We start from the raw sequence: 24,252 nt of genomic DNA on the forward strand, positions 1-24,252 counted from the left end.
TCGCGAGAACCCGGTCCCCGTGGCTCCCTTTCCGGCCACCAGCGAGGCGATCCCCCCGGAAGTGGGCGCAGGGGGGCAACCACCACTGGCCACTGGTGTCACGGCTGCTGAGGAATGAGCGCTGCTCGGGGCTCCCGGAGGGCCATCGCATGGCCATCTAGAGAGTTGTCTTGAAGAAGCGGCCAGAGGGGCGTCGCAGCCTGATACTCCTGAGGCTACAGCCCCCGAGGCCCCAACGGATCGCCACGAGGCGGAGGATGGCACCCCCGAGGTCGCCTCCTCAGGAGTTACCCCGGCTGCGCCCGGAGCTTGTGACCGTGCCCTCGGCTTCGGCCGGCTCCGACTGAACTTTGATGCGCTCCGGAAGAGGAATGGGTCTCCAAGCTGCAGCGGTGATGCCTTCCGGCCATTGAAACAGAGGAAGTATATCGCCATAGACGAGTGAGTACCTTATCTTTGAAGTTTCTCGAGTGTTGCTTCCCCTCCTGACAATGGTTCCTCAGGGTGCCTTCTGCTAGGGCGGCGAAATCTCCCGAGAAGCCACTTCCTCCTGCTTCAAGTCCCCCGCCAGTCTTGAGTGCTCCTAGACAGCACGTCGCGCTTGGCGCAAGGTCTGCCAAAGAGGCAAGCGTGCCCGCCTGGCGCCTCGAACCTGTGTTCCTGCCGTTCCTTCTTCGTGGCCTTGCCTGGGGGCAGGAGGTGTGCCAAGGCCTCCTCCCCTAGTTATTGACGGCGGCCTGATCAGCTCGGTCCTGGCCTCTTCTTCGAGCGACGAGCCCTCGCCCCTCCCGGCCTCTGCTGTGGCCCGAAGGGCGACTTGGAAGGCGCCAGCCCCCAACCCCCTGCTGGGAGGAAGCGAGCCTCTTCGGACCCCTTCGACATCCTCTGGCGTGGAGAACGGACCCAGTCGCGCGCACGAGCTTGCGCGCAAGTGGGGTGTCGTCCTCCATGAGCTCTTCCGGGAGGTGATGGGCGCACTGAGCAGGCTTCGGGAGGAGGTCGTGGATGTTGACGCTCATCTTGAAACTGAGGGCCTCCGGCTGGTGGACGAATGGCATCAATTGAAGGTGGCCATCAACCTCAGACGCCTCCAGCATGAGCATGCTAGCGCGGACGCCGAGGCATCCCTCGCAACCTCGCGCGAGGCCAGCGCCCGAGCCTTGGAGGAGGCCTGGGAGGCAGACCACCGCCGCGAGGTTGCCGAGGAGCGCAGGCGGGAGCTCCAGGCCCTGAATGCCTCCCTGGAGCAGCAAGTGGAGGCGCATAGAGCTGCCTTGGTATCGATGAAGGGGGCGCCATCCGACGAGGGGGAGATCTTGAGGCGCGAGGAAGCGCTGATACTGGAGGCCACAGAGCGCAGCCTCGAGCTCGAGTGGTTGGATATGAGGGAGCGTCAGGTTGCTCAGGCGGAAGATGCCGCCAACGCACGCGAGGCCAGGATCCAGGAGGAAGTGGACCACGGGGTGGCGGAGGCTCACGCTGATCTTGCCAGTAGGTAGGACCTGAAGCTGAAGCTCATGGAGGCTGAAGCTGAGGACAGGACCACCGCCCTTAGGCCAAGGCTGGCGGAGGCGGATCATCGTGAGAAAGCCGCCGCAACTGGCCTAATCTCCATGCAGGCTGAGTTAGCCTGCACCTGTGCCGAGCTGCTCCCACTGCAGCAGCGGGTTACTGCTGCGGAGTCCCTTGTGCAATAGAGCAGAGAGGAGGCGCTCTAGCGACAGACGGTGCAGCGCGAGCACGCCACCATGCTCCAGGACCTGAGGACGAGGGCCAACTAGGCGATGGGCACCATTTGTGATGAACACGCCCCTCATCCCCATGCAGAAGACTACGCCAGCCACCTTCACTTCTTCATTGATGTCGTGACGCGTTGCTACCTCTTGAGCACTGCGTTGGATTTCCTTGAAGAGGAAAGGATGATGCAGCAAAGTAGTGTAAGTATTTCCCTCATTTTCTGAGAACCAAGGTATCAATCCAGTAGGAGGCTCCACGCGAGTCCCTTGTACCTGCACAAAACAAATAACTCCTCGCAACCAATGCGATAAGGGGTTGTCAAGCCCTTCACGGTCAATTACGAGAGTGAGATCTGATAGATATGATAAGATAATATTTTTGGTATTTTTGTAGTAAAGATGCAAAGTAAAATAAAAGCAAAGTAAAAATCAAAGGAAATAACTAAGTATTGGAAGATTAATATGATGAAGATAGACCCGGGGGCCATAGGTTTCACTAGTGGCTTCTCTCAAGAGCATAAGTATTTTACGGTGGGTGAACGAATTACTGTTGAGCAATTGACAGAATTGAGCATAGTTATGAGAATATCTACGTATGATCATGTATATAGGCATCACGTCCGAGACAAGTAGACCGACTCCTGCCTGCATCTACTACTATTACTCCACTCATCGACCGCTATCGAGCATGCATCTAGAGTATTAAGTTCATGAAAACAGAGTAACGCCTTAAGCAAGACGACATGATGTAGAGGGATAAATTCATGAAATATGATAAAAAAAACCATCTTGTTATCCTCGATGGCAACAATACAATACGTGCCTTGCTGCCCCTACTGTCACTGGGAAAGGACACCGCAACATTGAACCCAAAGCTAAGCACTTCTCCCATTGCAAGAAAGATCAATCTAGTAGGCCAAACCAAACTAATAATTCGAAGAGACTTGCAAAGATAAACAATCATACATAAAAGAATTCATAGAAGATTCAAATATTGTTCATAGATAATCTTGATCATAAACCCACAATTTTTCGGTCTCGACAAACACACCACAAAAAGAAGATTACATCGAATAGATCTCCACAAGAGAGGCGGAGAACATTGTATTGAGATACAAAAAGAGAGAAGAAGCCATCTAGCTAATAACTATGGACCCGAAGGTCCGAGGTAAACTACTCACACTTCATCGAAGAGGCTATGGTGTTGATGTAGAAGCCCTCTGTGATGGATGCCCCCTCCGGCGGAGATCCGGAACAGGCCCCAAGATGGGATCTCATGGATACAGAAGGTTGCGGCGGTGGAATTAGGTTTTTGGATCTGTATTTGATCGTTTGGGGGTACATAGGTATATATAGGAAGAAGGAGTGCATCGGTGGAGCAACAGGGGGCCCACGAGGGTGGAGGGCGTGCCTGGGGGGGTAGGAGCCCCCCCTACCTCGTGGCTTCCTCCTTTATTTCTTGACGTAGGGTCCAAGTCTCCTGGATCATGTTTGTTCCGAAAATCACGTTCCCGAAGGTTTCATTCCGTTTGGACTCCGTTTGATATTCCTTTTCTGTGGAACTCTGAAATAGGCAAAAAAACAGCAATTCTGGGCTGGGCCTCCAGTTAATAGGTTAGTCCCAAAATAATATAAAAGTGGATAATAAAGCCTAGTAATGTCCAAAACAGTAGATAATATAGCATGGAGCAATCAAAAACTATAGATATGTTGGAGACGTATCAAGCATCCCCAAGCTTAATTACTGCTCGTCCTCGACTAGGTAAATGATCAAAACAGAATTTTTGATGTGGAATGCTACTTGGCATAATTTCAATGTAATTCTTCTTAACTGTGGCATGAATATTCCGATTCGAAAGATTCAAGATAAAAGTTCATATTAACATAAAAATAATAATACTTCAAGCATACTAACTAAGCAATTATGTCTTCTCAAAATAACATGGCCAAAGAAAGTTCATCCCTACAAAATCATATAGTTTAGTCATGCTCCATTTTCGTCACACAAGAATGCTCTCATCATGCACAACCCCGATGACAAGCCAAGCAATTGTTTCATACTTTAGTAATCTCAAACCTATAAACTTTTACACAATATATGAGCGCGAGCCATGGACATAGCACTATGGGTGGAATAGAATATGATGATGGGGGTTATATGGAGAAAACAAAAAAGGAGAAAGTCTCACATCAACGAGGCTAATCAATGGGCTATGGAGATGCCCATCGATTGATGTTAATGCAAGGAGTAGGGATTGCCATGCAACGGATGCACTAGAGCTATAAATGTATGAAAGCTCAACAAAAGAAACTAAGTGGGTGTGCATCCAACTTGCTTGCTCATGAAGACCTAGGGCACTTGAGGAGGCCCATTGTTGGAATATGCAAGCCAAGTTCTATAATGAAAAATTCCCACTAGTATATGAAGGTGACAAAACAAAAGACTCTCTATTATGAAGATTATGGTGCTACTTTGAAGCACAATTGTGGCAAAGGATAGTAGCATTGTCCCTTCTCTCTTTGTCTCTCATTTTTTTCTGGGCCTTCTTTTTTTATGGCCTTTCTCTTTTTTTAATTTCTCACTTGGGACAATGCTCTAGAAAATGATGATCATCACACTTCTATTTATTTACAGCTCAATGATTACAACTCGATGCTAGAACAAAAGATGACTCTATATGAATGCCTCCGGTGGTGTACCGGGATATGCAATGAACCAAGAGTGACATTTATGAAAGAATTATGAACAGTGGCTTTGCCACAAATACTATGTCAACTACATGATCATGCTAAGCAATATGACAATGATGAATGTGTCATGATAAAAGGAATGGTGGAAAGTTGCATGGCAATATATCTCGGAATGGCTATGGAAATGCCATAATAGGTAGGTATGGTGGCTGTTTTGTGGAAGATATAAGGAGGTTTATGTGTGAAAGAGTGTATCATATCACGGTGTTTGGATGCACCGGCGAAGTTTGCACCAACTCTCAATGTGAGAAAGGGCAATGCACGGTACCGAAGAGGCTAGCAATGATGGAAGGGTGAGAGTGCGTATAATCCAAGGACTCAACATTAGTCATAAAGAACTCTATATGAATGTCTCCGGCGGTGTACCGAGATATGCAATGAACCAAGAGTGACATGTATGAAAGAATTATGAACGGTGGCTTTGCCACAAATACTATGTCAACTACATGATCATGCTAAGCAATATGACAATGATGAATGTGTCATGATAAAAGGAATGGTGGAAAGTTGCACGGCAATATATCTCGAAATGGCTATGGAAATGCCATAATAGGTAGGTATGGTGGCTGTTTTGTGGAAGATATAAGGAGGTTTATGTGTGAAAGAGCGTATCATATCACGATGTTTGGATGCACGGACGAAGTTTGCACAAACTCTCAATGTGAGAAAGGGCAATGCACGGTACTGAAGAGGCTAGCAAGGATGGAAGGGTGAGAGTGCGTATAATCCATGGACTCAACATTAGTCATAAAGAACTCACATACTTATTGCAAAAATCAACAAGTCATCAAAAACCAAGCACTACGCGCATGCTCCTAGGGGGATAGATTGGTAGGAAAAGACCATCGCTCGTCCCCTACCGCCACTAATAAGGAGGACAATCAAAGAACACCTCATGTTTCAAATTTGTTACATAATGTTTACCATACGTGCATGCTACGGAACTTGCAAACTTCAACACAAGCATTTCTCAAATTCACAACTACTCAACTAGCATGACTTTGATATTATTACCTCCATATCTCAAAACAATCATCAAGCATCAAACTTCTCTTAGTATTCAAAACACTCGTAAGAATTTTTTTACTAATCTTGAATACCTAGCATATTAGGATTATTTAAGCAAATTACCATGCTATTTAAGACTCTCAAAATAATCTAAGTGAAGCATGAGAGATCAATAGTTTCTATAAAACAAATCCACCGCCGTGCTCTAAAAGATATAAGTGAAGCACATAGAGTAAAGCCTTTAATTAGTGTTTGTGCCAAGTAAAGCCTTTAGGATCTTCTTGGGTGATAGTTGTTTGATCTTGCTAAAAAAACAGAATCTTTTGCACTCGCGAAAATAATTTTCATTTTTAACCAGAGTGCGATAAAATACTAATTCCTTCTGCAGTAGATTAATATAGAAATTTCTCAGGCCATCCTAATTTTTCAGAATTTTTGGAGCTACAGAAGTATTTGAAATAGTCAGATTTCTACAGACTGTTCTGTTTTGACAGATTCTGTTTTCTTTGTGTTGTGTGTTTATTTTGATGGCTCTATGGTTTCTTTGATGAGTTTTTGCCATAGAAAAGTTGGAATACAGTAGATATAATATAAGAACAAAATATGAATTGGTTTGATACAACACTTATAGTAGTGATTTATTATTCTTATACCGATGGATCTCACGAAGGTTTGTTGAGTTTTGTGTGATTCAAGTTTCAAGTTTTGGGTTATCTTACGATGGATGAAGGAATAAAGGTTAGAAGAGCCTAAGCTTGGGGATGCCCAGGCATCCCAAGCTATTATCCAAAAATGAGCAACCTAAAAGTGCGTTATATCGACTAGAGGGGGGGTGAATAGGCGATTTTTATGAAAGTATTCAAAACGTGGAAGTTATGAAGACAAACGATAGAAATAAACCTATTACCCTACAGCGGAAGGTAGACTACACTAGGCAAGCCATAGTCAAGTATTCAATAGAGTGAAAGCACAATGACTAATAGCAGCAATGTAGTAAGGATCAGGTAGGAAGATATTGTGAAGCCACACAGAACACGCAGTCACTCAGTGAAGACAAAAGATAGTGCGAACATACAATGACTTCACAAGGAGTAACAGTAAGTAAAGAGAAGGGAAGATGAAACCAGTGACTCGCTGAAGACAATGATTTGTTGGACCAGTTCCAGTTGCTGTGACAACTGTACGTCTGGTTAGGGCGGCTAGGTATTTAAGCCTTAGGACACACAGTCCCGGACACCCAGTCCTGAACACGCAGCTCAGGACACCCAGCCCTCACCGTATTCCCCTTGAGCTAAGGTCACACAGACCTCGCCCAATCACTCTGGTAAGTCTTCAAGGTAGACTCCCAAACCTTGAGAGACTTCGTTCACCGGCAATCCACAATGTCTCTTGGATGCTTAGAACGCGACGCCTAACCGGTTGGAGGATGCATAGTTCTCAAGTGTAATAAGTCTTCAGATCACACAGACAGGAAGACTTAAGTGATGCCTAATTCTCTTTGGCTCTGGGTGGTTAGGGCTTTATCCTCGCAAGGAATTCTCTCTCAAAGGCTTCGAGGTGGGTTGCTCTCAAACGACAAAAGCCGTGCTTTCAATCTGAGCAGCCAACCGTTTATGGTTGTAGGGGGTGGGCTATTTATAGCCACTTGGCAACCCGACCTGATTTGTCCGAAATGACCCTGGGTCACTAAGGAACTGACACGTGTTCCAACGGTCAGATTTCAAACTCACACGGCAACTTTACTTGGGCTTCAAGCAAAGCTGACTTGCCCGACTCTGGACAAGATTCGCTCTCAAAGTCTTCACTCGAAGACATAGGTTTTGTTTAAGCATCACTTCAATCATTCTGACTCGTTCTCTTGGACCCCACTTAACAGTACGGTGGTTCCTATGACTCAACACAGGAGAAAGAGAAGTACGAAAGATCTAAGTCTTCGAGCTCCATAGGCTTCATGTGGTATCTTCTCTTGTCATAGTCTTCAATGTGAATATCTTCATATACCACCTTTGACTTCAATGTCTTCATACATTTTTAGGGGTCATCTCTGGTAGGAAAACCGAATCAATGAGGGACTTCTACCTGTGTTATCCTGCAATTCTCACAAACACATTAGTCCCTCAACTAGGTTTGTTGTCAATACTCCAAAACCAACTAGGTGTGGCACTAGATGCACTTACAATCTCCCCATTTTTGGTGATTGATGATAAACTAGTTGAGGTTTTCAACGGGGAATATAATATGTGAAATTGTAAAGGATAAGGAATTGTCTTCATAAGTTGCAAGGGCTCCCCCTGAAGATGTGCATATAAGTAATTTGCTTTTGGAATGCAAATGCACATGGCAGGTTGTACTTGTGGAGATCCACTTCAACTTATGATGACAATCCACTATGCATGTGAAAGTATATGAAGATAATGACATGCATAAGGGAAAATGGACATCTGCAGAATGATCTAAGTGCGGAATTTATCATCGCACATGCGGAATTTATCATCGCAACACAAGGTGGCAAATAAGTAGCAGACGACCATCGAGTTTAAGTGTTACAACTCAAAGAACCAAATATAAAGCAAAACGAGAGTTGTAAGCATGAAGCAAAATATAAAGCACCCGCCCATATAGACCCGCTTGAAGACTATCAACCTCATATGCTTCTCCCCCTTTTGTCAGTAAGGACCAAAAAGGTTTGAAGACATAGAGCATCTACTCGTTCCCATGAGGAGTAGGTGAAGCAGCAGGGTCGGTGGTTGTGTTTGGCGGTGCTGAAGAGCTTGGAGCAGAGTTGAAGCGTGCTGAAGGAGGTGGCGCTGAAGTAGCATCGTCTTCATCCTCGATTACTCTGGCATTCACAGTTGCAGCAGAGGAAGAGAACTCAGAGTCTTCAAGGGATGGAGTTCGTCGCAGCACTGCCCTTCGAGGAGGTGTGGAGTCAAACTTGAATCGCTCAGTGAAGCCATCCTCTTGAAGATCATCTTCAGAACACATCAGCGTTAGCCCTTTCCATCTGCGGCGAGAGGTTTCATGGGAAACAAAAGCATTCTTGGTGGCAAGATTGCGAATGCGATTAACACCCACCAAGAGGCTTTGCATCTCACGCTTCAGCCAGTCATGATGCCTATCTTGTTTCTGATGAAGAGCCACAAGAAGCTCTCGGTCGTTGAGAACACGAGTGCGCTTCTTGGGTCGTGGAGCAGTTGTACTGTCAGTGGCTTCAGTGAGAGCAGGATGCGGTGCACGTGTAGTGCCAGCCAAAGGCTACACACGAGTTACGGCTTCAACGCCTTCAACGTTCTGAGTGAAACTTTGATGCTCTACATTCTGAAGACTGAGAGGTTCCTTGGCAGGCTCAGGATAGATGGCTTCAATAGACATATCCACATCAGGCAAAAAGATCCGATGGTTGCGGGCCGAGGGCTGATATGAGATAGCGGAGTGAAGTTTGATCAGTCGCATCACCCAAGGGGCGTAGAACTTCAAACCAAACAGATCAGAGCCAGATGCAGCAAGTTGGCGAATGAAGAAATCCTGTGTATTGAAGCATTTTCCGTGAAGAATGTAGAAGATCAAAGTCTTCATTGCACCTTCCAGCTTGGCATGGGGAGAATGTCCTTTGCTTGGCCAGAGAGTTCGCCTTATGATGTGATAAATGGTTCTTGGCAGATACTCAAGGTCTTCAACGAAGAACTCCGTGGGATAAGAAGCATCTTGGGGCAATGGCTTCATCATAATGAGCATCTGACTCATATTAGGTTCAGTCTTCTGAAAGATGCTCTCAATAGCTTCACTATGAAGCTGACAGCCATGCTCGTAGAGATCGCCAGGAGTGGGCAAACCAGTGAGCTCGATGATGTCAAAGGCTTTGGCTTCGTGATGAACGTTTCCTGTCATCCACTCCAGGACCCAAGTCTTCGGATCTCTGCTATACCCGCGGATGTGAAGTGTGGCATAGAATTGGAGCAGCAACTCTTCATTCCAATGCTCTTGGTCAGTCACGAACGGCAGCAGTCCAACCTCTTTGAAGCAATCCAGAGCTTCTTCCAGACAGGGCAGACCAGCTATTGCTACAATGTCAAGGCGCTTGTGTGGGAAGATGCGACCTTGGTTGTAAAGAACGCATGAGTAATAGCTTCGCTGCGGATAACTCCAGAACCGATCAGATGATATTCTTTCCCTGGAGTAGGGGTTCCTGGAGCTGTTGAAGAATGTGTTGTCTGCTCTGAAGCTATTGATATTGAAGGAGCCAGGTGCTGATGCAGGACCTGGGAACCTTGGCAATCTTGGGATTGGCTTCTGTACCTGAGGCCTATGCTCAACATGATAGTCAAACCGGGGACCGGCAGCAGACTCAGGAACAGAAGTGGCGGGATCAGTGGCTTCGCTGACTTCTGGTGCTTTTGTTGGTGAGGGCTCCACATTAGCTTCAGCCATGACAGCGTCAGTGGCTTCAGTGGTGTTGGTGGTGGCAGCCTCAAGATGTTCAACCTCCACTTGACGAGCAGGAGGATCGGTCACGATCACGTTCTCCTCGAGAACTGCTTCTTGGTGGGACAGGGGAGTGGCAATTGTGGGACTTCTTCTTCCGCGGCTGATGCAGCCGGAATGTCTTCAGCAGTTTTAGCTTCAGACGCAGAGACTGGAGGCCTTGGTCCTTTGCGAAGCCTGCGCAACGTAGGCGACGCCTGTGTAGTTGGAGTTGGCTGGGCCTCAAAGTCTTCTTCCTCTTGTGGGCGATCCGCCCATGAAGCATCCTGTGCAATTGGCGTCAGTGGACGACCAATGCTGATGAGTTCGCTGTGCGTTAGCACAGGCGATGATACCTGTTGGTGTTCTAGCTGAGGAAGGGCTGCATCATCTTCAACATGGTCATGATGACCAACGTCTTCAGCAGCGATGGGATCAGCTGCTGGAAAGTCTTCAGCTTCATGAGCCTCTGTGAAAGCAGGTGTAACACCCCGGATGTAACTTTCCCAATTTGTACTCCAACTCTTGCCACTTCAGGCGTTAAGTTATTTTATTTTCTCGGGTATTTTTGTGATGTGTGTGGTGACTAGTACAAGCTTGCAAAGTGGTGCACTTGTTAATTCTGATTTCAGGGACTTAGCAATTCCACTAAGTCCTTGATCTGTTTATCTCATGTTGTCATATGTTCATGTTGTTTCCTAGAGATCCATGCCTCTTTTGAGGATGATCAGTAAGGATGTTTTGTTAATCTTGTAGTGCTCTATCCATCCATGTCTTTGTTTGCAATTATGGAGCACCCTAGCTTGAGTCAATCGAGCTCTATTTTTGCTACTTTGTGAATCTGGGCAGATTGTCAACTTGTTTGCAATTTTGCCGATGATGTTGTAGTTGATCCGTGCATGCTATGTTATTGTTCTTGCCATGTCTAGCTTGCATTTTGTGTTTTCTTGATAGATGTATGCTTAGTTGGTCATGACTTGCTCCGTAGTGAGTGCTTCAAGCTCGTAAACATGCCTACTTGAGTTATGTTTCAGCATGTGCCAGTTTTCACTGTCTGGAAACTGATTATGTTTTTGCTATGATTCACATGCTTGCAATCGTATTTTCTGATCCCTTTTGGCACAAGGTCACTAATGGACTTTTGTTAAGATCTTTGAGTAGATCCATGCCATGCTTTACTTTTCCATGTTCAGGTCCTGTAGCATGTAGTTTTGCTGCTCCGAAGAGTGCTACCTGATCTGAAATTCCAGACAAGTGTTAATTTCACTAAGTCTGAAATCTGTTTGTCATATGCATTTTTGCCATGCTTGTTTGAACTTGTTAATTGATGAATTGGCCATAGCTTAGTGCTAGACTTTTGTTAAGCATCTTGAATGCATCCCTGCCATGTATTTTGTTGTCATGTTTGGGTGCTGTAGCATGTTCATCTCATTGCATTTAGATGTCTACTTGCTGCAAATCGCATACCGGTGTCATATTTGAATCTCTTGCCATTTCCAAACCGTAACTCCGATTCCGACGTTCTTTATATCGTTTTCAAGCGATTTCATCTCATCTTTCCAGTGGCACACTTGGATTTCCAAGTTAAGTCCAGGTTCATGCATTTCCTTGTCACATCTTGCATATGCATCCCGCATCGCATCCCGCATAGCATATCGTCTTTGCATCATCTTGTATGATCCTTGCAAGTGGTTGATTGTGTCCTTGTTGCTTGTTTGTCTTGTTTGGGTAGAGCCGGGAGACGAGTTCGCTAACGAGGAGCCCGTTGAGTTTGCTTTCGAGGATCTAGTCAACTCTGACAACTGTGTAGGCAAGATGATCATACCCTCGAAATCACTACTATCTTTGCTATGCTAGTTTGCTCGCTCTTTTGCTATGCCAATGCTACGGCGCCTACCATTTGCTTTCAAGCCTCCCAAATTGCCATGTCAAACCTCTAACCCACCTTGTCCTAGCAAACCGTTGAATGGCTATGTTACCGCTTTGCTCAGCCCCTCTTATAGCGTTGCTAGTTGCAGGTGAAGATTGGAGGCCGTTCCTTGTTGGAACATTTATTTACTTGTTGGGATATCATTATATTATCTTGTTATCTTAATGCATCTATATACTTGGTAAAGGGTGGCAGGCTCGGCCTATCGCCTAGTGTTTTGTTCCACTCTTGCCGCCCTAGTTTCCGTCATATCGGTGTTATGTTCCCGGATTTTGCGTTCCTTACGCGGTTGGGTTATAATGGGAACCCCTTAACAGTCCGTTTTGAATAAAAATCCTCCAGCAATGCCCAACCTTGGTGTTACAATTTGCCACCTAGCCTTTTCCCTTGGGTTTCGCGGACTCAAGGGTCATCTTATTTTAAAACCCCCCTGGGCCAGTGCTCCTCTGAGTGTTGGTCCAACCTAGAGCACCGTGCGGGGCCGTCCCTTGGCAACTAGGGTTATGTTGGCTCCCGTACGCTTAGCTTATCCGGTGTGCCTTGAGAACAAGATATATGCAGCTCCTATCGGGATTTGTCGGCACAGCGGGTGGTGTTGCTGGACTTGTTTTACCATTGTCGGAGTTGTCTTGAAGAACCAAGATACCGAGTCTGATCGGAACGTCTTGGGAGGAGGTCTATTCCTTCGTTGATCGTGAGAGCTTGTCACGGGCTAAGTTGGGACTCCCCTGCAGAGATTTGAACTTTCGAAAGCCGTGCCCGCGGTTATGGGCAGATGGGAATTTGTTAATGTCTGGTTGTAGATAACTTGAACCTTAATTTAATTAAAATAAATCAACTGAGTGTGTTACCGTGATGGCCTATTCTCGGCGGAGTCCGGGAAGTGGACACGGTGTTGGAGTAATGCTTGCGCATGTTGTTCTCTAGTTTCTTGCTCGTGCTTTGCCTCCTCTTCTCGCTCTCTTTTGCGAATAAGTTAGCCACCATATTTTTGCTAGTCGCTTGCTGCAGCTCCACATATATTTAACCTTGCCTTACCTATAAGCTTAAATAGTCTTGATCGCGAGGGTGCGAGATTGCTGAGTCCCTGTGGCTCACAGATTACTATTACACCAGATGCAGGGCCTGATGATTCCGCTCCAGGAGACGCGCTTGAGCTCAAGTGGGAGTTCGACGAAGACTCTCAATGTTACTATGTTTCTTTTCCTGATGATCAGTAGTGGTGCAAAGTTGGGGGTGAACGGGACCATTGTCGCATGTTGGGTTCTCTTTTATTTTGGCGCCGTAGTCGGGCCATGAGTGTTTGGATGATGTAATGTTATTTATGTACTTGATTGACGTGGCGAGTGTAAGCCAACTATGTTATCTCCCCTTTTATTATCATATTACATGGGATGTTGTGAAGATTGCCTAACTTGCGACATATGCCTTCAATGCGATTATGTCTCTAAGTCGTGCCTCGACACGTGGGAGTTATAGTCGCATCGAGGGTGTTACAAGTTGGTAATCAGAGCCTTCCCCGACCTTAGGAGCCCCATTGCTTGATCGTTTTTAGCAGCCGAGTTGTGTCTAGAAAAAAATGTTTTGAGTCATTTAGGAATTATATATCGAAGAGTTTAGGAATTCTTTTTACTTCCCAGTCTCCTCATCGCTCTGGTAAGGCATCCTGACGTAGAGTTTTGACTCTTCTCTTCTCAAATTTCACTAAAAAAAATTTAGGATCACGCGGGTATCTTGGAATCGTTCCGATGGTTTTATGATGAGAACATTGTCTTGGTGCCTCCTGTCAGGGGTTTTGTGGAAGTGTCCCGGGGAGTTAAGCTCTGAGGTGTTGTCATCATAATTTTATCGTTGCAGTTCTGGAATACCTGAGTTTAGTACGCCGACATCAAAAATCTCTTTTATGCAGTTTGTTGGTGAGATAACCTCGACGCCGCCTAGTACTGGGGCGGGAGTTCGGGAGTATCGCCATAACTTGTATAACGGATGCTTTTCTAAGGTTGAGGTAGATGGTTTCCGAAGGTTTCTTGGTTATGTGTTGAAGGATGGATACAGCTGGATGTAGGATTTGCTAGTTTGGGTGAGATATTATGCTTCCCATGTATCCCCAACACCTGATTGCATAATCGGAAGGGTTCGGGAGTTAAATAGGTGGGAATTCTTGTAGCTCTATTTCTTCTTCCACGGATATTGGTTTGAGATTGGGATTTCTTACCGAGTATTTGTTCTTGATCGGTACCTTGTTGATTTATTTCCCTATCTTAATTCTAAGTGGCTTCTCAATTTATGGATATGTGACCATTTCAAGAGGAATGCATTCGTTCATTTTGTTCGGATGTGAAGACTATATGTTCCAATTTTCATTACATTGGATTCAACTTCAATATTTGTCTATCAATGTGCTAATGGATGTCAACCTCTTCAGGATGGCTCCTCCAACGTGCACGACTCCGAATCCTGATCCGCCACCACCTCCCCCTCCTCCGGAGGCATGGCAAGCTGTGATGGCCGCAACCAATGCAAACACACAGTTGATCATGAAAATTCTTCAAGAGCGCAATCAAGGCAACCAAGGGAATCAAGGCAACAATCAGAATCACTTTCCTACACTCAACCAGTTCCTTGCTAACGGGCCAAAGACTTTCAGCAATTGTGTTGAGGCAACCGATGCTGACAATTGGCTTGTGGATCTGTGCAAGCATTTCGAGTGCAGTAACGTCAAGCCTGAGGACTTTGTCAAGTTCGCTTCCTTCCAACTCAAAGATCAAGCTGCAGAATGGTTCCAGCAGTACAAGGACTCCAGAGGTGGACGTGTTATCACCTGGGATGAATTTCGTCAAGATTTCCGAGCTCATCATATTCCCCAGAGCGTGGTTGAAAGCAAGCGTGAGGAATTCCGCAACCTGAAGCATGGCTCTTTGTCTGTCTATGACTACAACAAGTTGTTTCAGAAGCTCGCCCGCTTTGCCAAGCAGGACGTCCCTGATGAGAAGAGCATGATATACCAGTTCAAGGGTGGTCTTAGAGAAGAAATCCAGCTAGCTCTTGTCCTCTTTGAGACCTTGAGGTACGATGAGTTCTACAACATGGCATTGAAGCAACAAGCTGCTCAGTTGAGGTGTGATGCTTCCAAGAAGCGAGTCAGAGATGTTACTCCTTCTTCCTCTACTCAAGTGGCCAAGCAGCAGAAGTATTGGCTTCCTCCTCCTCCGTTCCGTCAGCCGTATCAGCAGAAGAGCAAAGGTTGCAGTGGATCTTCCCACCCACCCAACCCTGTCTTTCAGAACAAGACTTCGTCTCAAGCTCCAAGATCGAGTGCTCCGTATCACCGTCCGCTTTCAGAGGTCACGTGCAACAAGTGCCAACTGAAGGGCCATTATGCCAACAAGTGTTTCAAACAGAGGCGTCTTCCTCCTCCTCCTGTCAGATCGGCAAGTACAGCTGTGGTAAAGCATAACCCCAAGCACGCTAAGGTCAACTTGCTGAATGCAGCTCAGGCAGAGGATTCGTCAGATGTCATCATGGGTAACTTTCCAGTTAACTCTATTCCCGCAAAAGTTCTTTTTGACACTGGTGCATCGCATTGTTTCATGTCAAGATCATTTGTTTCCAAGCATGACTTCGTTTCACAAATGTTGGGTAAACCTATGGGAGTGGTTTCTCCGGCTATGTCTATGAGGGCTACTTCAATAGTCCCAGATGTTTCTATCATGATGGGTGATTTCAAGTTTCTGGCTTCTCCAATGGTTCTTGGTAACTCGGATATTGATCTTATTCTCGTGATGGATTGGCTTTCTAAGCACAAGGCACATCTTCATTGTGCTGCCAGGAAGATTCAATTGACTCATTCGTCTGAGGATGTAATTGTCTTTGCTGCTCGGGATGATACCATCCGTCTGTTTTCTCTCAATGAGAAGTGTGAAATGGATGCTATCTCGCAAATTCCAGTCGTTTGCGAATATCAAGACGTCTTTCCAGAAGAGCTTCCAGGAATGCCTCCGCACCGGCCAGTTGAATTTGTTATTGAGCTTGAGCCTGGTATGGAACCTGTGTGCAAGCGTCCTTACAAGCTCGTTCCTGAAGAGTTGAAGGAGCTGAAGAAGCAACTCGATATTCAAGAGAAAATGGGTCTCATCCGGCCTAGTTCTTCTCCGTGGGGTTGTGGTGTTCTTTTTGTGAAGAAGAAGGATGGAACGGACCGACTTTGTGTTGATTACCATCCATTGAACAAGAAGACCATCAAGAACAAATACCCACTTCCCAACATCAACGATCTGTTCGAACAACTCAAAGGTGCCCAAGTATTCTCCAAGCTTGATCTCCATATGGGCTATCATCAGATTTGAATCCGTGAGCAAGATATTCCCAAGACGGCTTTCAGGACAAGCTATGGTTCATATGAATACACTGTCATGTCTTTTAGCCTCGTCAACGCTCCTCCGACGTTCTCTCGCATGATGAACTTCATCTTCAACGCCTACACCAATGACTTCGTTTTGGTCTATCTCAACGACATTCTGGTTTTCTCGAAGAACAAGGAAGATCATGCCAAGCACTTGTGTTTTGTTCTTGATAAGTTGAGAGAACACAAGTTCTACGCCAAGTTCTCCAAGTGCGAATTTTGGCTCGATGAGGTTCTTTATCTTGGTCATATCATCTCTGCCAAGGGCATTGCCGTGAATCCTGAGAAGGTGTCTGCAATTGTGAATTGGGGACCTCCTCAGAACGTGAAGCAACTCCGTAGCTTCCTCGATCTCGCAAGCTATTGCCGAAGATTCGTTGAAAACTTTTCTAAGGTCGTGAAGCCTCTCTCAAATCTTCTCCAGAAGCACATCAAGTACGTTTGGTCTCCGGAGTGTGACATTGCTTTCAACACTTTGAAAGAGAAATTGATCACTGCTCCAGTTCTCACTCCTCCTGATGAATCCAAGCCGTACGAGGTCTTTTGTGATGCCTCTCTCCAAGGTCTTGGCGCAGTATTGATGCAAGAGAAGAAAGTTGTTGCTTATACCTCTCGCAAGTTGAAGCCTAATGAGAAGAACTACCCCACTCATGATCTCGAGTTGGCGGCAGTTGTGCATGCTCTTTTGACTTGGAGACATCTTCTATTGGGAAGAAAAGTGGACATTTTCACTGATCACAAGAGTCTCAAGTACATCTTCAATCAGCCTAATCTAAACCTCAGGCAAACTCGATGGGTCGAAATGATTCAAGAGTATAATCCGAGTATCGAGTATACTCCAGGCAAGGCCAATGTGATTGCTGACGCATTGAGCAGGAAGGCTTACTGCAACAGTCTGATTCTCAAGCCTTATCAATCCGAGCCTTGTGAAGCTTTCCGCAAACTTAATCTGCAAGTTGTTCCTCAAGGTTTCCTCGCCAACCTTCAAGTCTCTCCTACCTTGGAAGACCAGATTCGCCAAGCCCAGCTTCTTGATGCTATGGTGAAAAAGGTGAAGATTGGGATTGCCAAGAGTCAACCCAAGTACAAGTGCTACCGCCTTGATGACAAGGACACTCTCTTCTTCGAGGATCGTATTGTTGTACCCAAAGGTGACCTCCGTAAAGTGATCATGAACGAGGCTCACAATTCTCTCCTCTCCATCCACCCTGGGAGCACGAAGATGTATCAGGACCTCAAGCAAGCTTATTGGTGGACTCGAATGAAGCGCGAGATTGCTCAATTCGTGAATGAATGTGATGTCTGCAGAAGAGTGAAGGCAGAACACCAAAGGCCAGCTGGTCTCCTCCAACCTCTTGCCATTCTAGAATGGAAGTTTGAACACATTGAGATGGACTTCGTGACTGGGTTTCCAAAGTCCAAGCGTGGCAATGATGCTATATTCGTTGTCATCGACAAACTCACCAAAGTGGCTCATTTTCTGCCTATCAAAGAGTCAATCACTGCAGCTCAATTGGCGGAACTCTATACCTCTCATATTGTCTCTCTGCATGGTATTCCACAAGTGATCTCTTCAGACCGTGGCAGCATCTTTACCTCCAAGTTTTGGGATTCTTTTCAGAAGGCCATGGCCACAAACATCCGCTTCAGCACAGCTTTCCATCCTCAAACTAGCGGTCAAGTCGAGCGTGTCAACCAGATTCTTGAAGATATGCTCAGGGCTTGTGTGATCTCCTTCGGCATGAAGTGGGAGGATTGTCTTCCTTATGCTGAATTCTCCTACGACAACAGTTTTCAAGCAAGTTCGGGCAAGGCCCCATTTGAAATTCTGTATGGCAGGAAGTGCCGTACCCCTCTCAACTGGTCTGAAACCGGTGAACGTCAGCTTTTGGGTAATGACTTAATCACAGAGGCATAGGAAATGTGCAAAGTCATTCGTGATAACCTCAAAGCAGCCCAATCCCGTCAGAAGAGCTACTATGATAGTAAGCACCGTGATTTGGCTTTCGAGATCAGAGATCATGTTTACCTCCGTGTCTCTCCTATGAAAGGTACTCGTCACTTCGGTATCAAAGGGAAGCTTGCCCCTAGATACGTGGGACCTTTCAAGATTGTCAGCAAGAGAGGCGACCTCGCCTATCAACTCGAGCTTCCTTCAAACTTTGCAAATGTTCATGACGTGTTCCATGTCTCTCAGCTTCGAAAGTGCTTCAAGAATCCTGACCGCACCGTCAACTTCGAGGACATTGAGCTCCAAGAAGATCTTTCCTATCGTGAGCACCCAGTTGCTATTCTTGAAGAGACTGAACGCAAGACTCGCAACAAGTCAATCAAATTTCTCAAAGTCAAGTGGTCACACCATTCCGACCATGAAGCTACCTGGGAACGCGAGGATCACCTCCGTTCTGAGTACCCGGTGTTCTTTCAGTCCTAGATCTCGGGACGAGATCCTTTCATAGTGGTGGAGTGTTGTAACACCCCGGATGTAACTTTCCCAATTTGTACTCCAACTCTTGCCGCTTCAGGCGTTAAGTTATTTTATTTTCTCGGGTTCGGATTTTTGTCTCCGTGTGCTGTTATCATTGTCATGCATCTCATATCGTGTCATCATGTGCATTGCATTTGCATACGTGTTCATCTCATGCATTCGAGCATTTTCCCCGTTGTCTGTTTTGCATTCCGGTGCTTCGTTCTCCTCCGATGGTCATTCCTACCTTTCTTTCATGTGTGGGGATTAAACATTTCCGGATTGGACCGAGACTTGCCAAGCGGCCTTGGTTTACTACCGGTAGACCGCCTGTCAAGTTTCGTATCATTTGGACTTCGTTTGATACTCCAACAGTTAACCGAGGGACTGAAAAGGCCTCGTGTGTGTTGCAGCCCAACACCCCTCCAATTTGGCTCAAAACCCACCTAAGCCTTCTCCATCATCTAGATCGTTCGATCACGATCGCGTGGCCGAAAACCGCACCTCATTTGGACTCTCCTAGCTCCCTCTATGCCTATTTAAAGACCACCCCCGGAATTCCCTTTCTCCTCCCCCCGAAACCCTAGCCTCCCTCCATCCGGCGCGCCGGACACGTCCGGGCCGCACCGAACAAATCGCCGCCGCCGCCCGCAGCCAGTGGCGTGGTGCCACGTGGCGCGCCGCCAACCGCACCCGCACCGGCCCGCTCGGCCCGGGGAGAGCCCCCGCGGGCCCGACGCCGGCCGCCGCCTCCTCCGCAACCCCGCCGCCGTCCTCCTCCAGCCCGGCCGCCCGAGACGTCGCCCGCCACCTCGCCCGCTCCACCGCCTCGCCGGCTGCCGCGCTGCCTCGCCCGCTCCGCCGCCTCACCCGCCGCGTCGCCATGCCCGCCGCCGCGCCGCCTCGCCCGCTGTGCCGCCGCCGACTCCGGCCGGCCTCCTCTCCCTCCTACTCCGGCGAAGAACTCCGGCGATGATCCGGCCGCCTCATTTTGCGTGCCACCGAAACCCTAGATCCGGAGGTTGATTTTTTCTAACAAGTCCTCGGAATTTTCAGATCCATATGCCCATGTTCATAGCTCCGTAACTTTGCATCTGTAGCTCCGATTCATGCATATAGCATATAAAAATGTTCATCTCAGAGAGTACATCATCTCATTCCATTGCATCTTTTTCATTTGAGTTCATCTTGATGCCCAAAATGCTGTTAGAAGAGGGCTACTTGAGATAATTGTCAGATCTGCTACTCCGTTTAGCCTTTTGTCATTTTCGCCATGATTATTGTGTGCATGATATGCCCCGATGCTCTACATATGTTTTGTTAAGGGTTTTATCATCTTTCCAGAGGTGCAACCCATGTATTTTTGTGATGTGTGTGGTGACTAGTACAAGCTTGCAAAGTGGTGCACTTGTTAATTCTGATTTCAGGGACTTAGCAATTCCACTATGTCCTTGATCTGTTTATCTCATGTTGTCATATGTTCATGTTTTTTCCTAGAGATCCGTGCCTCTTTTGAGGATGATCAGTAAGGATTTTTTGTTAATCTTGTAGTGCTCTATCCATACATGTCTTTGTTTGCAATTATGGAGCATCCTAACTTGAGTCAATCGAGCTCTACTTTTGCTACTTTGTGAATCTGGGCAGATTGTCAACTTGTTTGCAATTTTGCCGATGATGTTGTAGTTGATCCGTGCATGCTATGTTATTGTTCTTGCCATGTCTAGCTTGCATTTTGTGTTTTCTTGATAGATGTATGCTTAATTGGTCATGACTTGCTCCGTAGTGACTTCTTCAAGCTCGTAAACATGCCTACTTGAGTTATGTTTCAGCATGTGCCAGTTTTCACTAAGTCTGAAAACTGATTATGTTTTTGCTATGATTCACATGCTTGCAATCGTATTTTCTGATCCCTTTTGGCACAAGGTCACTAAGGGACTTTTGTTAAGCTCTTTGAGTAGATCCATGCCATGCTTTACTTTGCCATGTTCAGATCCTGTAGCATGTAGTTTTGCTGCTCCGAAGAGTGCTACCTGATCTGAAATTCCAGACAAGTGTTAATTTCACTAAGTCTGAAATCTGTTTGTCATATGCATTTTTGCCATGCTTGTTTGAACTTGTTAATTGATGAATTGGCCGTAGATAAGTTCTAGACTTTTGTTAAGAATCTTGAATGCATCCCTGCCATGTATTTTTTTGTCATGTTTGGGTGTTGTAGCATGTTCATCTCATTGCATTTAGATGTCTACTTGCTGCAAATCGCATACCGGTGTCATATTTGAATCTCTTGCCATTTCCAAACCGTAACTCTGATTCCGACGTTCTTTATATCGTTTTCAAGCGATTTCATCTCATCTTTCTAGTGGCACACTTGGATTTTCAAGTTGAGGCCAGGTTCTTGCATTTCCTTGTCACATCTTGCATATGCATCCCGCATCGCATCCCGCATAGCGTATCGTCTTTGCATCATCTTGTATGATCCTTGCAAGTGGTTGATTGTGTCCTTGTTGCTTGTTTGTCTTGTTTGGGTAGAGCCGGGAGACGAGTTCGCTAATGAGGAGCCCGTTGAGTTTGCTTTCGAGGATCCAGTCAACTCTGACAACTGTGCAGGCAAGATGATCATACCCTCGAAATCACTACTATCTTTGCTATGCTAGTTTGCTCGCTCTTTTGCTATGCCAATGCTACGATGCCTACCATTTGCTTTCAAGCCTCCCAAATTGCCATGTCAAACCTCTAACCCACCTTGTCCTAGCAAACCGTTGATTGGCTATGTTACCGCTTTGCTCAGCCCCTCTTATAGCGTTGCTAGTTGCAGGTGAAGATTGGAGGTCGTTCCTTGTTGGAACATTTATTTACTTGTTGGGATATCATTATATTATCTTGTTATATTAATGCATCTATATACTTGGTAAAGGGTGGAAGGCTCAGCCTCTCGCCTAGTGTTTTGTTCCACTCTTGCCGCCCTAGTTTCCGTCATATCGGTGTTATGTTCCCGGATTTTGCGTTCCTTACGCGGTTGGATTATAATGGGAACCCCTTGACAGTCCGTTTTGAATAAAACTCCTCCAGCAATGCCCAACCTTGGTTTTACCATTTGCCACCTAGCCTTTTCCCTTGGGTTTCACGGACTCAAGGGTCATCTTATTTTAAACCCCCCCTGGGCCAGTGCTCCTCGGGATTTGTCCGCACAGCGGGTGGTGTTGCTGGACTTGTTTTACTATTGTCGGAGTTGTCTTGAAGAACCGAGATACCGAGTCTGATCGGAACGTCTTGGAAGGAGGTCTATTCCTTCATTGACCGTGAGAGCTTGTCATGGGCTAAGTTGGGACTCCCCTGCAGGGATTTGAACTTTCGAAAGCCGTGCCCGCGGTTATGGGCAGATGGGAATTTGTTAATGTCCGGTTGTAGATAACTTGAACCTTAATTTAATTAAAATAAATCAACCGAGTGTGTTACCGTGATGGCCTCTTCTCGGCAGAGTCCGGGAAGTGGACACGGTATTGGAGTAATGCTTGCGCAGGTTGTTCTCTAGTTTCTCGCTCGCGCTTTGCCTCCTCTTCTCGCTCTCTTTTGCGAATAAGTTAGCCACCATATTTTTGCTAGTCGCTTGCTGTAGCTCCACATATATTTAACCTTGCCTTACCTATAAGCTTAAATAGTCTTGATCGCGAGGGTGCGAGATTGCTGAGTCCCTGTGGCTCACAGATTACTATTACACCAGATGCAGGGCCTGATGATTCCGCTCCAGGAGACGCGCTTGAGCTCAAGTGGGAGTTCGACGAAGACTCTCAATGTTACTATGTTTCTTTTCCTGATGATCAGTAGTGGTGCCCAGTTGGGGGTGAACGGGACCGTTGTCGCATGTTGGGTTCTCTTTTATTTTGGCGCCGTAGTCGGGCCATGAGTGTTTGGATGACGTAATGTTACTTATGTACTTGATTGACGTGGTGAGTGTAAGCCAACTATGTTATCTCCCCTTTTATTATCATATTACATGGGATGTTGTGAAGATTGCCTAACTTGCGACATATGCCTTCAATGCGATTATGTCTCTAAGTCGTGCCTCGACACGTGGGAGCTATAGTCGCATCGAGGGTGTTACAGCAGGCTCATGGACAGTCAGTTGACGTGTATGATATCAATATCTTCCTTCACAACATGATCTCTGAGAAAGTGATGACGAATTTAAATGTGCTTTGTCTTCGAGTGCTGAACTGGGTTGTTGGCAATCCTGATGGCGCTTTCGTTGTCGCAGTAGAGTGGCACTTGCTTGAGATGAATGCAATAGTCCTTGAGTGTTTGCTTCATCCATAGAAGGTGAGCGCAGCAAGATCCAACAGCAATGTATTCAGATTCAGCAATGGAGAGAGATACACAGTTCTGCTTCTTTGAAGACCAACATACAAGTGATCGTCCTAGAAAGTGACATGTGCCTGATGTAGACTTGCGATCAACTTTGTCACCAGCATAATCAGCATCCGAGAATCCAACCAGATCAAACTCTGAGCCCTTTGGATACCATAATCCTAGAGTTGGGGTGTGAGCCAAATATCGAAGAATTCGCTTCACAGCTAAGTGATGCGACTCCTTTGGTGCCGCTTGGAATCGAGCACACATGCAAACACTAAGCATAATATCTGGCCTAGATGCACATAAATAAAGTAAAGAAACAATCATGGAGCGGTATACCTTTTGATCGAACTCTTTACCATTGTCGTCAGGACCCAGATGATGCTTGGCTGACATTGGCATCGTGAAGCCTTTGCAGTCCTGCATACCGAACTTCTTCAGGCAATGTTTGAGATACTTCTCTTGAGATATGAAGATGCCGTTGTGTTGCTGTCATATTTGAAGACCGAGAAAGAACTTCAGCTCTCCCATCATAGACATTTGATATAGCTCTTGCATCATATATCCAAACTCTTCACTGTACTTCTGATTGGTGCAGCCGAAGATAATGTCATCCACATATATTTGGCACACAAACAGTTCACCATCATATGTCTTCATGAAGAGAGTGGGGTCGAGAGAACCAGGTATGAAGCCTTTGCTCTTCAGGAAGTATTTGAGTGTGTCATACCAGGCCCGAGGGGCTTGTTTGAGGCCATACAGTGCCTTGTTGAGCTTGTATACCATGTCAGGATGTTTTGGATCTTCAAAGCCAGGTGGTTGTGCAACATACACTTCTTCTTCAATCTTGCCATTGAGAAAGGCACTCTTCACATCCATTTGATAAAGAAGTATGTTGTGATTATTTGCATAGGCCAGCAGTATGCGTATGGCTTCAAGTCTAGCCACAGGAGCAAATGTTTCATCGAAGTCAATGCCTTCCACTTGAGTATATCCTTGAGCAATGAGACGAGCTTTGTTTCTGACAACTTGACCATGCTCATCTTGCTTGTTGCGGTATATCCATTTGGTGCCTATTATGTTGTGCTTCCGAAGATCGGGACGCTTGACCAGTTCCCATACATTATTCCGCTCAAACTGTTGAAGC

This window comes from Triticum urartu, chromosome 3A (genome assembly GCF_056163025.1).
Source record: "Triticum urartu cultivar PI428250 chromosome 3A, HENAU_Tu73, whole genome shotgun sequence".
Taxonomy (NCBI): domain Eukaryota; kingdom Viridiplantae; phylum Streptophyta; class Magnoliopsida; order Poales; family Poaceae; genus Triticum; species Triticum urartu.